The following is a 14,654-nucleotide window of genomic DNA, read 5'->3' as shown; positions in this document are numbered from 1 at the left end:
AGGGTCATCCCTGCTACCTGCTTCCTGGTCTGATCGGACTGCCAGGTGGATTTGCTCCCAGTTAGAACAGAGGACGACTTCAGCTGTTTACTCGCTTCTGTATTCGTAACTGTATTTCCTCAATTTATATCTTAATAAATCCCTATTACCCATTAGATAGACTCACGTGGACTGATCTTAACAATATAGCTCTTTGGTTACAGCAACCTCTAGCTGTTTGCATCTTGTTTTTCCTTTGCCTCTCTCACCTACATCGACCCTACAGAAAAATGAGACACAGCAGAGGTCAGAGTTAGAACCAGGCTGACCTCACATAGACACTCAGCTCTTTTCTTTAAATTACAGTGTCCTTGGAAGTTCAAGGCACTGACATTTTGACCTGAGTTACACATATCAACACCTCATTCCCTTTTTTTATGTCTAGTTTAGTGATATTAATTCAGAAAGGACCACCTGGGAAAAACATTTTTTTTTTCTGTTTCATGTAGCTTCTTTGCAGACGAGCAGAAATGCTAATATTTAAGCAAAAATACTTTTATTGTGATGCTGCAATATTTTGGATGAGGAGTTGCATAACTGTGCTGTCCACTTTTGTTCCCAGAAGCAGAGTGCTCTGTGCTTATTAGGATCTTTACTAGAAAGCAATTTAAAATTTGCCTCAAATTCGATACAAATGCCTTTCTTCAATATAGCACAAGAAAAATAACCTTTTATAAGATTATATAGTTTCTAAAATATTTTAGATCAAGAAAGTCTCAGAAGCTAGGTTTGGTAAATGACACCTATAAATCCTATACCAGGGAAGCTGAGGCAGGAGGATTACTGAGAGTTTGAGTTCAATCTGGGTTACAGAGGGAGACTCTGTCTCAAGTTAAACAAACAGAAAGTGTAACTGTAGCTGGTCATGGTGGTCCACAGCTGTAGGGCCAGCAGTTAAGAAATGGACGGGGAGGGCCAGATGTTCAAGGCAGATCCAGACATAGCAAGGTTCAGGCATTCTTGAATGCCGTCAGACCCTGTCCCAACGGCAGCACACCAAAATCCATAAAGCAAGAACAAACCAGAAGAGGCAAAGAAAGAAAATATTAACTCAGGAAGAGTTTTGAAAGTAATGCTAGAAAATGAATAAGATCGGCATGACGAAATTGGGTAAGCCCTGTTACTGAACACCTGGATTTAATAAATCTTAAAACATTCAAGTGTGCAAAAAGGCATGAAGAGATGAAGTAAGACATGGGAATTTGAATTCTCATCCAATTAAAATTCTCTAGACAGAAGTCATGCAAACTATTCCTGGCTTCCAGGGTGGAAATGAACGCATCAGTGTGGCACACACTACTCACATGGATAACCAACTAAAGGGCGTGTTAGCAGTTAGAAGACAATGAGGAATGGCATTGTTCAAACTGGGGTCTGTGTATGTTAATGAACAGGCAGTCCTGTCCTAAAAGACCCAGAATGAATACCTTTAAGGTTTCTTACACCCATGATGTTTTAATTGTCAATTTGACAGGATCTACAATCATCCAGGAGATAAACTTCTGGACATGTATGTAAGGAGCTTTCTAGATTCAGTTAGTTAAAATGGGAAGACCCACCCTAACTGTGAGAGATAAGAAGGAAAAATAAGGACCAGCATTCACCTCTCTCTGATGTTTGACTCTGGGTTCAGTATGACCAGATGCCTCCTCATATTCCTGACGCCATGCCTTCTCCACCATGAAGGACCATACCTTTTTTTTTTTTTTTTAAATTGATTTATTCTGTGTCTTTTACGTCATGTATCTTGATCCCATTCATTTCCCAGTCCCTTTGCATTCACCTCCCGCCCCTGTACACCCCCCAAATAAAACAAAATTTAAGAGAAAAAAGGAAAAAGAAAAAAGAAAAGAAAATTTAAAAAGGGCAAAACTTAAAAATCTCGTCATGGAAGCCGCAATGTGACAGTAAGTCATGCTATAATCCCCTTTGTCCATTTATCTTAACTTGTGTTCATTGCAAAGAGTCACTGGTCTGGTTCCAGGCCTCTGGTTTCTACTACTCTATCGATGTTGAGCCCTTGCTCGGGTTCCTCCTGGATATCCTGTTGCTGTCCTGTGTTGTGGAGATCCTGCAGCTTTGGGTCTGCAGGCCAGGTCCCTTCATGTGCTCCAGCAGATCATAGATGGGGAGAATGATGGGGCAGGCCAAGTCATATCCCTGAGTCTGGGCCTGAGCAGCTGTAGGGTTGGCCTACCAGATATGAAATGGGGACAACTCTCTTAGGTTTACCATTTTGGGGCTGGCTCACCCACACCTGCAGTAACAGGGCTGGCTCTCTTGTGCTGCCCTGGTGAGGTACAGGGCCTGCTCTCTCGAATGTTGCAGCTGATGGAGGTTGGGGATGGGTCTCCCACACTTAGGACCACAGGGTCAGCTCTTTTATCTCCTCAGGCATTGATAGGAAGCAGGGGTCCAGGGAGGCTCATTCCCCCACCCATGCTGCCACAAGACAGATGAGAGATGAGGAGAGCTCTCCCATGCTCACAGCTTCAGGGCTGGCTCACCCACACCTCTGCTGACAGGTTGGGTCTACTGCGCTGCTGTGGTAAGGTGCAAGGCCTAGTCTCCTGAGTGTTGCAGCTGGTGGGGGGCAGGGACAGCTCTCTTGCTCTTATGACCACAGGGTCTACCAGCTGCCCCAGATGTTGATGTGTGTTTGTCCGTTCATGCATTTTACATTGCTGCACGGTACTATTCCACCAAGCTCCACCTGCATTAATTCCCTTTTGTAAGCCCTTGCAGTTTTTGAGGGCTGGGTGTCTGCTCTTCTCTGCTGTTACTCCACAACAAGACCCCACACTTTTCAAAATATGTCTCCTTAGCTGTGAGTATCTGACAAAATGTACTCACGATGAAATCCAGGGTATAATATCCTAAAATTTAGAAATCATCCTTTTTAAATTAATATTAGTTTCTTCCTCTCAGCTGTTTATATTTTAACACTGTCAAATGTGTAATCATAAACTTAATAATTTTCAAGCATGAAATGAAATTGCTAAGCAATCCATATGTGATGATCCTTAAGTGTCTGTCTGTTAAGCCATCTGCCATATCTTTTCAAGGCCTTTTAAGTCAAGCTTCAATATTGACACTGGCATTAAATGGGTCTTTGTTCATGGATGTCAGGGAATAATTCTTGAAATTTGCAGCTTATAAGTAGTTTTTAAACCAGATCAATTAAGGAACTTCTGTGAGAAAGATGACAGGTATAATGAACTGCTACTTAATTTGCAATTTCTCTCTCTGCATGTATGTATATGTACACATGTGTGCACATGCATGCATTTGTGTGTGTGAATGAGAACACGGAGTTGCTATAGAGCATACTCTCACCTTCTACATTGTTTGAGACAAGGTCTCTTGTTTATTTGTACTTCATATACCAGCCGGGTTAACTAGCCCACAAACTTCTAGGGGTCCTCTTTCTGCCTCCAATCTCTCCATGAGAGTGCGAGATTGCCAATACATGCTATAAAATCCAGCTTTAGGTAGGTTCTGGGTATTTAAACTCAAGCTTGCGCAGCAAACAGTTCACTCACTCAGCCATCTTATAGCGCCTTTGTTGTTGGTGTTAAGACTAGATCTCACTATGTAGCCTTGACTGGCTTGGAACTTACTTTGTGGACCAGGCTGGGCTTGAACTTCTGGCACACCCACAACTTCTATTTTTACGGCCTCTACTTTCTGTCTCTACTTCTAAATGCTCTACTTCTAAATGCAAGTTCCACAATGCCCAGAACTGAGAGTTTTCCTTTATTTTTAAACACACACACACACACACACACACACACACACACACACACACACACACACACACACACACAGTTATAGTCATTTCTCATTACCCTTTGATGGCCTCCTTCCTTTCTTTCCCTCGGAACCCTGCTTCTTCCCATAGTCCTCCCGTGGCTGCACCATCTACACCACTAGAGAATATGGCAGCCCTCCTCCAAAAACCTGAACAGTTGTTGGCTCCTCAGGAAGAGATGGATCCTCATGGGTACTTCTTCCATCCATGGTGGAAAGTCAGGAGGACCAATTGTGCAGGTGTCCATAGCTGCTGTGTGTTCATGGTTGACATGGCAATGTCTTATCCAGAGGAGAGCATCTCAGGATACTCTTCCCCATCCTCAGGTCCTAGTTCTTTCCAATCTCTCTTCTGTGACATTCTCTGGGTCTTGATGGGTGGGGTGGGGTGGGAATGGAGTCCCAGTTGAGGCTGAGCGCTCATCAGTAATTTTTTTTTCTTAGCACTTTGACTGGATATGAGTTTCTATATTAACTGTCACCCTCTGAGAAGAGGAGCCTTTTTCCACCCCAGGCTGACAGCTGAACTAGTAGTCTATGGGTATAAACACAACGACTTAAAGGCAGTTTGGCAATATGTTCATTTCATTTAAGGAAACAAGAGTAATGTGTCCCTCCCTTGGGTCCTTTCCCTCCCCAGCCATAGGTTTTGACTAGGTTTATAACATCAAGTATGCATTTCTTCTCATGGAGTGAGCCTCAAATACAATCACAAAGTAGTTTATTATCCCCAATAGACTCATGCAACTACTGTACCAGTGAGTATATGTTTGTTGGGTCAGCATTGTAGCACACATGGTCTACAGCTGGGCAAGACCACTGATGAATTTTTCTCACCCACTAGCATATATGTCTATCAATTAAATAGACATTGAAAATATGTTACATAAAATGGTGAGATTCTATTCAGTTAATAAAGAAAGAATGAAACCATGAAATTTTGGGGAAGGTGCATGGCCTCCAGGCACTATGAATACTAACCAGAAAGGAGGAATTTTCCAGCTCAGTTCCATTCTTGACTTTCCTATGTCCTGTAACCAAAATGTGTGATGTCTCCAGACAGAGTCTTATCATCTAGTTCTGGTGTGCAACCAAAAGCAATGGCAAAAGCCTGTATACTGTGGAGACTTCTGAGAACTTTCTGGCCAGCAACTCTTAGGGAGATATCTCCCCAGAACTAACTGGTTTCTTGTTTCAAAGCCCATGATTTGGAAGAGCAGCTTTCTCCGTTCATGAGTGGTACCTCCCTTTCAAACTTTTTTTATTTTATTTTAAGCATAATTTAAAAAAATATGTATTTTGGTTTCTATATGACTTTTAAAATACATAATTAATTTTTGTTAGGCATTTCCCTCCCCCCCTTCTGCATTTCCCCACCTCAACCCTGTCTAAGATTTCATTCATAGGATCCGTGCTACTCCTTTACTATCTCCAATTTATAAGGCTTCTTTATTGGCTCCTGGCTTCTACAGACCCTCCCTCAAATTAAATACAGGAATCTAAAAATTCAAAGCTGGAATATATATATGAGAGAGAACATATGGTGTTTGTCTTTCTGGGTCTGAGTTGCCTCACTCAGTAAAATACTTCCCAGTACCATCCATTTTCCTGAAAATCTCAGTCTCACTCTTTAACAATGAAGTAGAATTCTACACTACATATGGACCACATTTTCAATATTCATTCATCAGTTTGTGGACAAGATGTAGGCTGATTCCATTTCCTACCTCTATTATGTCTAGAGCTGCAATGTACATGAATGTGCAGGTATCACTGTTGCCCTGGAGACACATACATACAAGTAAAATTATATGATTGAGCAGGTTATAGTTACATATTTAGGAATACATACATGTGTGTGTGTGTGTGTGTGTGTGTGTGTGTGTGTGTGTGTGTGTGTGTGTGCAATAGCAATTAAAGAAAGAGAGGTCATGAATTTGAAAGAGTGCAAGGAGGGATATCCATTGGAAGTTTTGGAGGGAGGAAAGGGGAAGGGGGAAATGATATATTATAATCTCAAAAGATTGAGAAAAATGCAAAGCTAAGAATAGGACTTCCATATGCTCTAGCTGTACCATTCTTAGACATATTCTCAAAGGATTCTAACCTACAACAGAGATTCTGTTCACAATGACCTGTGAGCCTTAAGTGCAGGCATTGCATTGTAGATATAACAGTTGGGACTGAGCGCCACAACTTTGAGTCTTCATTGGCTGTAGCTTTCTGGAATGGTCGCCATCTGTTTCAGAGAGAAGTGTCCTCAATGAGGAGTGAAGATGACACTTATCTGTGGGTATAAGGACAAATACTTAGAGTGTAGCTAAGGATTCTTTTGGTTTAGTAAAGTGGTGGTTTTAAGTTGTCCTTCAAGGTCCATGACTTGACTAGCCTTGGGTGGTTGGCTGGATTTCCAATACCAGGCATGATTTTCCTTTGGTTGAATGGATCTTAACTCAAATCAGGGGGATGTTGATTACCACCGAGGTATACCTGCCACTACTGAACCCCTGAGGTTATTGTGCCAGGCTAGTGGTTGCTGTAGTTCATACTACATGGGACTGTTGGAGGCTTCCCTCCTTTGGAAGCTTGCATGGTGCCTTCAGGTACCATGGAAGCTAGTCCTCAAGGAGGAAGTTTTCAGGACAGATCGAACTCAGGAGTCTCGGGGCCCTGATGAGCACACATGCACATCTATTGCAGCTCGGATTATTTTCCTCATTTCTTTCTCTGTATGCTTGCCATTGGTTTACACAGTCTATTGAGTTTTGAATGTTAATTCTGTATCCTGCCACTTTGTTGAAGGTGTTTATCAGCTGTGAGAGTTTTCAGGTAGAGTCTTTAGGGTTACTTACCTATAGAATCATATCATTGGCAAATAAAGGTATTTTTTCATCTTCCTTTCCTCTTTGCATCCCTTTTTATTTTACTTTCCTATTTTGTTATTCTAGCTAAAACGTCAAGCAATATATTGAATAGGAATGGAAGAGTGGACTTCCTTGTCCTGTTTTTGATTTTAGTGGAGATTTTTCCCCATTTATCATGGTGTTACCTACAGCCTTGTTGTATACAGTCTTCATTGTATTGACACATGTTCCATCTATCACTATCTCACTAAGGCTTTTATCATGAAAGGATATTAGATTGTGTTGCACACCCCCCCCCACACACACCTTTTGCATCTGTTGAGATGATAATGTGATTTCTGTCCTTGAGTTCATTTACATGGTGGATTACATTCATTGATTTGCATGTTTGAACCATCCTTATATCTCTGGAATGAAGTCAACTTGGTTGTGGTGGATGATCTTTTGGATGTGCTCTAGAATTTAGTTTGCTAATAGTCTATTGAGAACTTTGACATTTATGTTCATCAAGGAGATTGCTCTGTAGGGGTTTTTTTGTTGTATTTTAGTTGGCTTGGGCATTGGGATGATGGAAGCATTCCTTCCTCTTTTATTTTATGGACTAATTTTATGAGTATCAGGTCAGGTAGAACTCAACAGCGAACTCATCTGGACCTGGGCTTTTTCAGTCTGGAGGTTCTTGATGGTTGTTTTTGTTTGTTGTTTTTTCTGTGTCAATCTCATAGCTGTCTGTGGATCTATATCTTTTTGGTTTAGCTTTGGTAGGTCATAGATATTTAGAAATCCATCCTTTAGTTTAGATTTTATTATTAAGGATATAGGTTTTTGATGTATGACCTTATGATCCTCTGGATTTCATCACTATCTTTTGTAACATCTTCCTTTTTGACAATAATCTTATTAATTTGGGAATTGAATGTATGTGTGGTTCACCACATGCATGTAGCTGACTCAGGAGGTTAGAAGAGGGAGTGATATTCCTTGGTACTCGAGTTACAGGTAGTAGTGAGCTGTCCGATGTGGGTGATGGGAGCTGAACCTGAGTCCCTGGGAAATGAACTTGGTTCCTCTGGAAGAGTCACAAGTGCTCTTAAAAACCATCTCTCCAGCCCTTCTAAGAGACATGCAGGCTGCTGAAGAAAAGTCTGTGTGAAGAAAGGAGGCAGAGGGTCAGCACAGAGCCTTTCAAAGCTAGACTATGTGAGGTGCAGACTCCCTCCAGGAACTCTGTACCATGGGCCTCTGCTATGAGAAAATACTTTCGGTTATTTTAACCACCAGGTATGTAGTAGTTATTATACTCATCACAGAAAACTGGGGCAGAAATTCTGAAGTGAATCTAATATATTATGCCTACATTATTTTAATGTTCAGCTAGTCACTATCAAAAGGCTTTAAAATGTTTATATTACTACAAATAGATCAAATACATTAATAACTTTTTAGAAAATAATTACTCTGAAAATTTTAATTGAATGGTTTTATAGGTGAATAAATACAAGAAAGATGATCTTAATTTTATAATATTTTGAAGGCTATGAGATCCCTCTACAGATGTTTGATCAGATGTTCACAGCACAAATATGTTGACAGCGTAATATGCTGCTTTCTGTGGTGATGCATGCAAACATCACACACACACACACACACACACACACACACACACACACTCACTTACACCAATACATCTGTCCTATCTCTGCCATGTCCAACATTGTAGCCACTAAGTAAGTGTGAACAGCAAGCATTTGAAATACGCTTTATGTGGCTGAAGAATTAAATTTTAAGTTGTATTTCATTTCAATTCATTTAAATTTAGTTCCAGCACTCACAGTGTCCTGAGTTCAGTGCCCAGCACTGGAAAAAAAAAAAAAAGATAATTCTAATGAAATGTGACTAGTGGCTACCATATTGGTAAGGGCAGCCTTAACCATTTTTTTTTTCCCAAGTTAGGTGGCATGTAACCTTTACATTTGGGGAACTGAAAAAGAACACACTCTCCAATGGGTGGAGTAGACTGAGTCAGTCATGGTTGACCACATATCCTCAGGGGGCAGAAAACACGTGGCATTCTCACACTGAGTTACTAGACCACAGGAGTTGCAGTGATTGGATTGTTTGTAAATGTGAACAGGACATAAAGAAACCATGATGATGGTGAACATCCGGTGGTGGTAGCGGAAAGTTGTTATCTGTATGATAAGTCTTAGGCCTCCTTGAAGGACGCAGCAAACCCAATCAGACCAAATTGGGAAGCCCAGGTTGAATGGGTAAAGTGCTCCTAGGCAATTCCCCGGCCTGCAGAGAGAAGACAGGGACAGAGACCAGAAGAACCACGTGTCTGTTTTCAGGGATGGCACTTATATATCCCCTGTGGGAGTGGTCTTAAGCCTTTCTCAGGGAGGAGCTGTGTTTGGTGGGCTTTGAAGTAGCAGGTTTAGGGGAAGAGATGGGGAGGTAAGGAGGTGGATCTTCCACCAGACTCCTTCCAAACATTCCAAACTCTTTGGGTATAGGGATGCCAGGGTGCCAGGGGTTGAGGTGGAGCTTCCACCCAAACATTCCAGACTCTTTGGGTATAGGGACACGGGTTCAAGTCTGACTACTTCCTGTGGGCACTTGTGATGTAAGGAAGAGGAGCTGGGAATTGGTGAGCTCACATTCATCAAAAGGTGTGAGTGGAGGAGCATCCAGTCCAGTTAATTGTCATCCTCAAGACCTCAGGCGTCTGTTTCTTGAGGAAGCAAAGAAGGCAAGTTTCTAGGGAAAAAAATAGATCATTAACATCTGCCCTAGTTGTACTGTACAGAGCAGAAGAGCAGACAGGCCTTTATTGGGACATCTCGGAAAACTGGAGGGTGGAGAGTCCCAGCTGCTGGACAGACCATGTATCCTGAATAGGTGCCCGCTTGATCCTGGAGAGATGGTGCCAGCATGGATGTCCCAGGAGTTTGGCAGCTGAGGGGGTGGGGAGGATCACAGTATGAACGGAGAAGGGACCTCAGAAGGGAGAGGTAGGGGATGTACCCGGGCTGGGAGGTGGTGATTGAGGAGGAAGGGAGAGGAGGGGAGGTACCCGGCCTGCCGGCCAGTGGGGTCATTTGGGCTGGGAGGTGGTGACTGAGGAGGAAGGGCCCTCTGTACAGGAGCTCGAAAGGACTCAAACCGGTAGGAGAGCATGGAGTGGCCCGGAGGTGGGCAATCATTTTGAATATGATTTTCTCTGCTCTTCTTTTGACCAGTCAGCCATGGGTACTGTCTGGACAATTTTTGCTGCAGCTACTAAAGATAAATAACTTGGAACTGCTCGGGCTGGCTGAGTGATTCGCTGTGCTCCTGGGCAGGTGAGACACATCCAAGGGAATCCAGTCTCTCCACACCCCCTTTGGCTGTATGTCTTATAGTCCAAAGCCAGCAAAGCTGCGATCTCACCTTTTTCTGTTTCCTGGTGAGAAAACTATGGAAAACCATTCTGATAGATAAATGAGAGACTGATGAATTACACCTCGGCAGACAACCTAGATGTGTAAGCCTTAACAGTCATTCACTAGTTTTCCTTCCTGGAATAGTCCATTCAGCTTGCAAGACTTTCAGAAACTGTTTTTAAATTTTTATTTGTATCCATGTGCATGCATGTGTGGCCACATGTCTGTACGAGCAGTATGTGCATGCAGTAACCTCAGAGGTCAGAAGGGGACACTGGAGTCCCTGGAACTGGAGTTACAGGTGGTGATGAGCCACTCGGTGCTGGGACCTGAGCTCAGGTTCTCTGCAAGAACAGCAAGTGTTCCTAACCACTGAGCAATCTCTCCAATTCAAGCTTAAGGGATCTTTTTTACAACAAAGTAAATAAAATTAGCACTTTGTAAAAAAATAAAATCTCACATTTTTATAAACAGTCTTTGAACTTATCTCGTGAAATCAAGTGTTTATTATGAATATGTAGGAATGGTGGAGTGTTCCAGTCAGGCAGGAAAAAAATCCTTTCTCATCAGTGTGCAATGTGCGGGGGATGCGGTTGTTTGTTTCTAGAAAGACATCGCTGATTGACTGTGACTGGATGTAAATAGCACTTGAACTGTTGACAGCTGTCCTTGTTAATTGAGGTTTAAATATTTTATATGATGGTTATAGTTCCTTAGAATGAGTGAGCAATAACCTAGCCCCAGAGATGGAAGAGCTGCTCTCTTGGAGAGTGCTAGCTCCTCAAGTCCTTATAAAATGACAGTGCCCCTTGACCTTATGTCTGACCTCCCAGGGTGAAGGTGCTTGTGAACACAGCTACCATGCATCAGGATGCTTCCTTAGAATCCCTACAAGGAGAGAAAGCCATCATGGACAGACCAGACCATTTCTAAGTGAACACAACAACAGCAACAACAGAAGCAATAGGAAAACGTTTAAGGTGTGTGATTCCCGTTGATATGGGAATAAATTGTAAGGAAATACTCCTGAATGTTTATAGAGGGCCTTGGTGTAATTGCTCCTCTGTGATGTCATCCTGACTGCACACACCACCGTGGACTTCACAGTGGACCATCACAGTTAACTGTGTAGGGAATTACATTAATTTTTAAAAATGGGTCTATAAGGTTACAAAATAGATACATTCCATTTTTTACATACTGTTTTCTTATCATCGTTGCTTAAGCAATACCGGGCAAGGTCTTTCACCCAGCATTTACATTGTATTCAGCACTATCAGTCATCTAGAGAGGAGGCAAAGCATACGGCAGCATGTACTTAGAACATATGCAAGTATTAGACCAGCTTCCCCAAGGACCTGAGGACGTGTTGATCAGAGGGAGATCTTAGCCTCACAGACACCAAGGGATGACTGCATTCCTTCTATAATCTGGACCTTTCCTAAAAAAACAACAAAAAAAAAAACACATGTCAGCTTTCTTCTTCCCCTCAATTCTTGAAATAGACTATGAAAGAAATAACATTTTATACCTCAATAGGATGGAAAATAATAACCTCAGTGTCACACAAAGGAACACATGAACATAGTGAAAGTAACTTGGCAAGGTAATTTCTTTTTGGAAGAGGGGTGTGTGCAGAACCCAGATTGGGCTAGTGAACATGCTCAGTCAAGACAGCATCTGTGTTTTATACTTGATATAGGCGGTGACTGTGTCTCAACCCATTGGTGGAAACGACTTTACAATCCGAAGTGGTTGGCTAATCAGGGCAAAGGGTAAGGGGGAGGTTCAGAGACTATGGGCCCTTGTTGGGCTAATTACCTTTGATAGAAAAACAAAAAACAAAGCTATCCCTCAAAAAAAAATAAAAATAAAGCACAAAAGACCTCAAAAAAAAAAAAAAGCACAAAGGATGCTTTTCAAAATGTCTATCCCTTATCTTTTCTCTTTATTCTCTTTTTCTTCATCTCAATCAATGTCATGATGATACAGTAGATATTTGGTTTGGTGAGTACCTCAGGAGGACTCCAGAACAAAGAATTTAATGAAGTTATGTGGATAGCAACAAGCTAAGTCAGAGACTGTATTAAGAAAGTGCCCATTTCCAAGGGAGGAAGCCTGATGACCAGAGAGGAGAGCAGCTTCAAGGGGGCCATCTTAAACTGTCACCCATGGTCATTTTAGCATTAGGATGAGCCACGGGCTAATCTAGGACACTGGAGTGACTACATGCACCGGTGGCTGGATTTTACAGAGACGTTTGAGCATTCTTCATCAATTTTTTTTTCCCGTGTGTTAATTTAGTAAGGCCTGGCGCAAGGTCTTCTGGACCTTGCTTTCTATTTTCCTGCCTCAGAAATTTCTGCCCCTGATTGTAACATTAGAAACACTGGAATCCTTTTGCGTGTGGTCTTCACCAGGGTCCTCGGTTCTAGCATGCAGCACTGACTGCGACCATGCGGCTCCCTTGCGCCACCGCAAACCAACTCAGGAACGGACGGCCCTGCTGGGTTTGCTCTCCTCAAACTGTCTGTTGCTGCCAAGGATAAAGAGCTACCTCGGGGTTATCTTTACCGTCCCAGGTCTTTCTCAAGCAATTGTCCCCAGTCTCCATCTTAACAGGAACTGCTCCGTTCCGGTGGCTGACAACAACCTTCTACACCCTTCCCTTAGACGATGGCAACCGTCCTGTGGCGCATGCGCTCTTCTCGCTCTCTCTTTTACAGGGACTCGCCTTCTCCCCAGATCTGAGCTCCGGCAGGGCGCGGAGATTTCACCACAGGAAGAGGAAAGCCCCAAATCTCCTGTATAGCTTCCTGCAACACAGGCCCTAGATGAGTAATGACAGCCATCATTGCTCCTTCGTCCTCACCACAACCCTGGGGAAGAAGTCGGTTTGTCTCCGTCTCTGGGTTTCTCCAGAAACCAAAACTCGAGAGGGTTTTTTTTTGTTTTGTTTTGTTTTGTTTTGTTTTGTTTTGTTTTGTTTTGTTTTGTTTTGTTTTTGCCAGCTTCGCCTCCCCACTTTCATCAGATTAATCTCAGCACACCAGCCAATTATCTTCTTGAAAGGAAGAGGAAAAGGGAAGAAAGGAAGGAAGTTAGGAGGGAAGGAGGGAGGGAGGGAGGGAAGGATGGAGGGAGGGAGAGGAGGAAGGAAAGGCAGGAAGGCCAATGTTTTTTGTTTGTTTGTTTGTTTGTTTGTTTTGCTCAAGGAATAAAAGTTGTTCAACTGGATGTGCAGGGGCTCTCAATCGATGCCTGCTGGCTTTCCAGTGGGATCCATCCTCTCTCCTCCCTCGGCCTAGCCTCCTGGCACCACTCCCTCAGGCCCACAGGTCCTGCCTCTACTCATATAAGACCCAATGTCTCTTCACTCCTCACCCGACTGCCCTGTGTCCACTCCCTCCCACGGACGGGGACTTTCAGGTTTTCCACTGGAGTCACCCATAGGCCAGGTGTACTCCAAAGGCTTCTCTGTTGTCACACAGACCCTGGAAAAATAAAAACCTTTCAGTTCTTCTGAAGTGCCAAGAGTAAGCTTGAGAAAACTATCTTGTTACGTCTGCTGCGGCGATGTCCCATGGTGAACACTGTCAGCTCAACAACATATATAAAGTAATAAAATTTTAAAAAGGACGATTATTAGTGAGCAGAGTGGAGGCCGGAGGGAGGCTGCATGACATTTAGCTATTAACCCTAAGAGCGATGGCTAGGCTAGTCCCTGCGCAGAGACCTCTTGTGCCCAGAGGACCTTCTACATTGCTTTGCTGCTAGAATCTAGCTTTAACCCCCACTCCCCTCACCCACCCCTATCCCTCTTCTCCTCTTCTGTGCCTCTTCCTCCTCCTCCTCCTCCTCCTCTTCTCCTTATTCTCAAACCCTCTCATCAAAGAAAGACGTGCTGGGATGATCAGTGTGAACAACATATTTGAACCAGCTGCTCTGCTGTTCTGGCAGTGGGTGGGGAGTCTCCTGTCCCCTGCTTCTTCCTTCATTCCTGCTCTATGCCTCAGAAATCCGAACAGACCAGTTTGAAGGTCCCAGGGGGTGGTGTGTGCACATGTGGGCATGCATCCCTGTTTAGAGGTAGGATGGAGAAAAGGTAATTTTATTGTTCTTCTTCCTTTTTTTTTTTTTTTTAATGTAACATGCTCAAAGCTCCTCTCCACTTTCTCTCTAAACCTCTGACTTTATGTTCTGGGCTTCCTAGAACTGGGGTTGAATTGTAAGCCAACAAACACTTCTAGTGCTTGCCAAGACGCTTTCCTGCTGGGAACTCACAGCAGCCGCTGTCCCAAGAGAGCTGCAACTGACTGACTGTTGTTGTCCTGAGAGGGACTGTGAACTTGCAGGTTTTCATCTGATGACTTGCCTGAACTTCAACACAAATACTTCACTACCTGCTTGCCTCTTGGAGGAGGCTTGCTATTACCCCATTCTTATCCAAACTCCACACAGCCACACCTGGATGCATGCCCTTTCTGCAGCTGCACTTGGATGCATGCCTTTTCTG

The 14,654-nt window shown here is 43.1% G+C and overlaps 1 long non-coding RNA gene across 1 annotated transcript; it reads right to left on the bottom strand.

Moving 5' to 3' along the window:
* Positions 1 to 6,095: 6,095 nt before the first annotated feature.
* Positions 6,096 to 12,813, bottom strand: LOC121831131 (uncharacterized). Its single transcript, XR_013052573.1, has 4 exons — positions 12,696 to 12,813; positions 11,497 to 11,579; positions 9,374 to 9,473; positions 6,096 to 9,011 (listed from the first exon to the last, which is right to left on the bottom strand). It is a non-coding gene; the product is annotated as an uncharacterized LOC121831131 (long non-coding RNA).
* Between the last annotated feature and the right edge of the window lie 1,841 nt (positions 12,814 to 14,654).

The sequence above is a fragment of the Peromyscus maniculatus genome, chromosome 7 (genome assembly GCF_049852395.1).
Source record: "Peromyscus maniculatus bairdii isolate BWxNUB_F1_BW_parent chromosome 7, HU_Pman_BW_mat_3.1, whole genome shotgun sequence".
Taxonomy (NCBI): Eukaryota; Metazoa; Chordata; class Mammalia; order Rodentia; family Cricetidae; genus Peromyscus; species Peromyscus maniculatus.
This window is presented reverse-complemented; position numbering and strand designations above follow the sequence as displayed.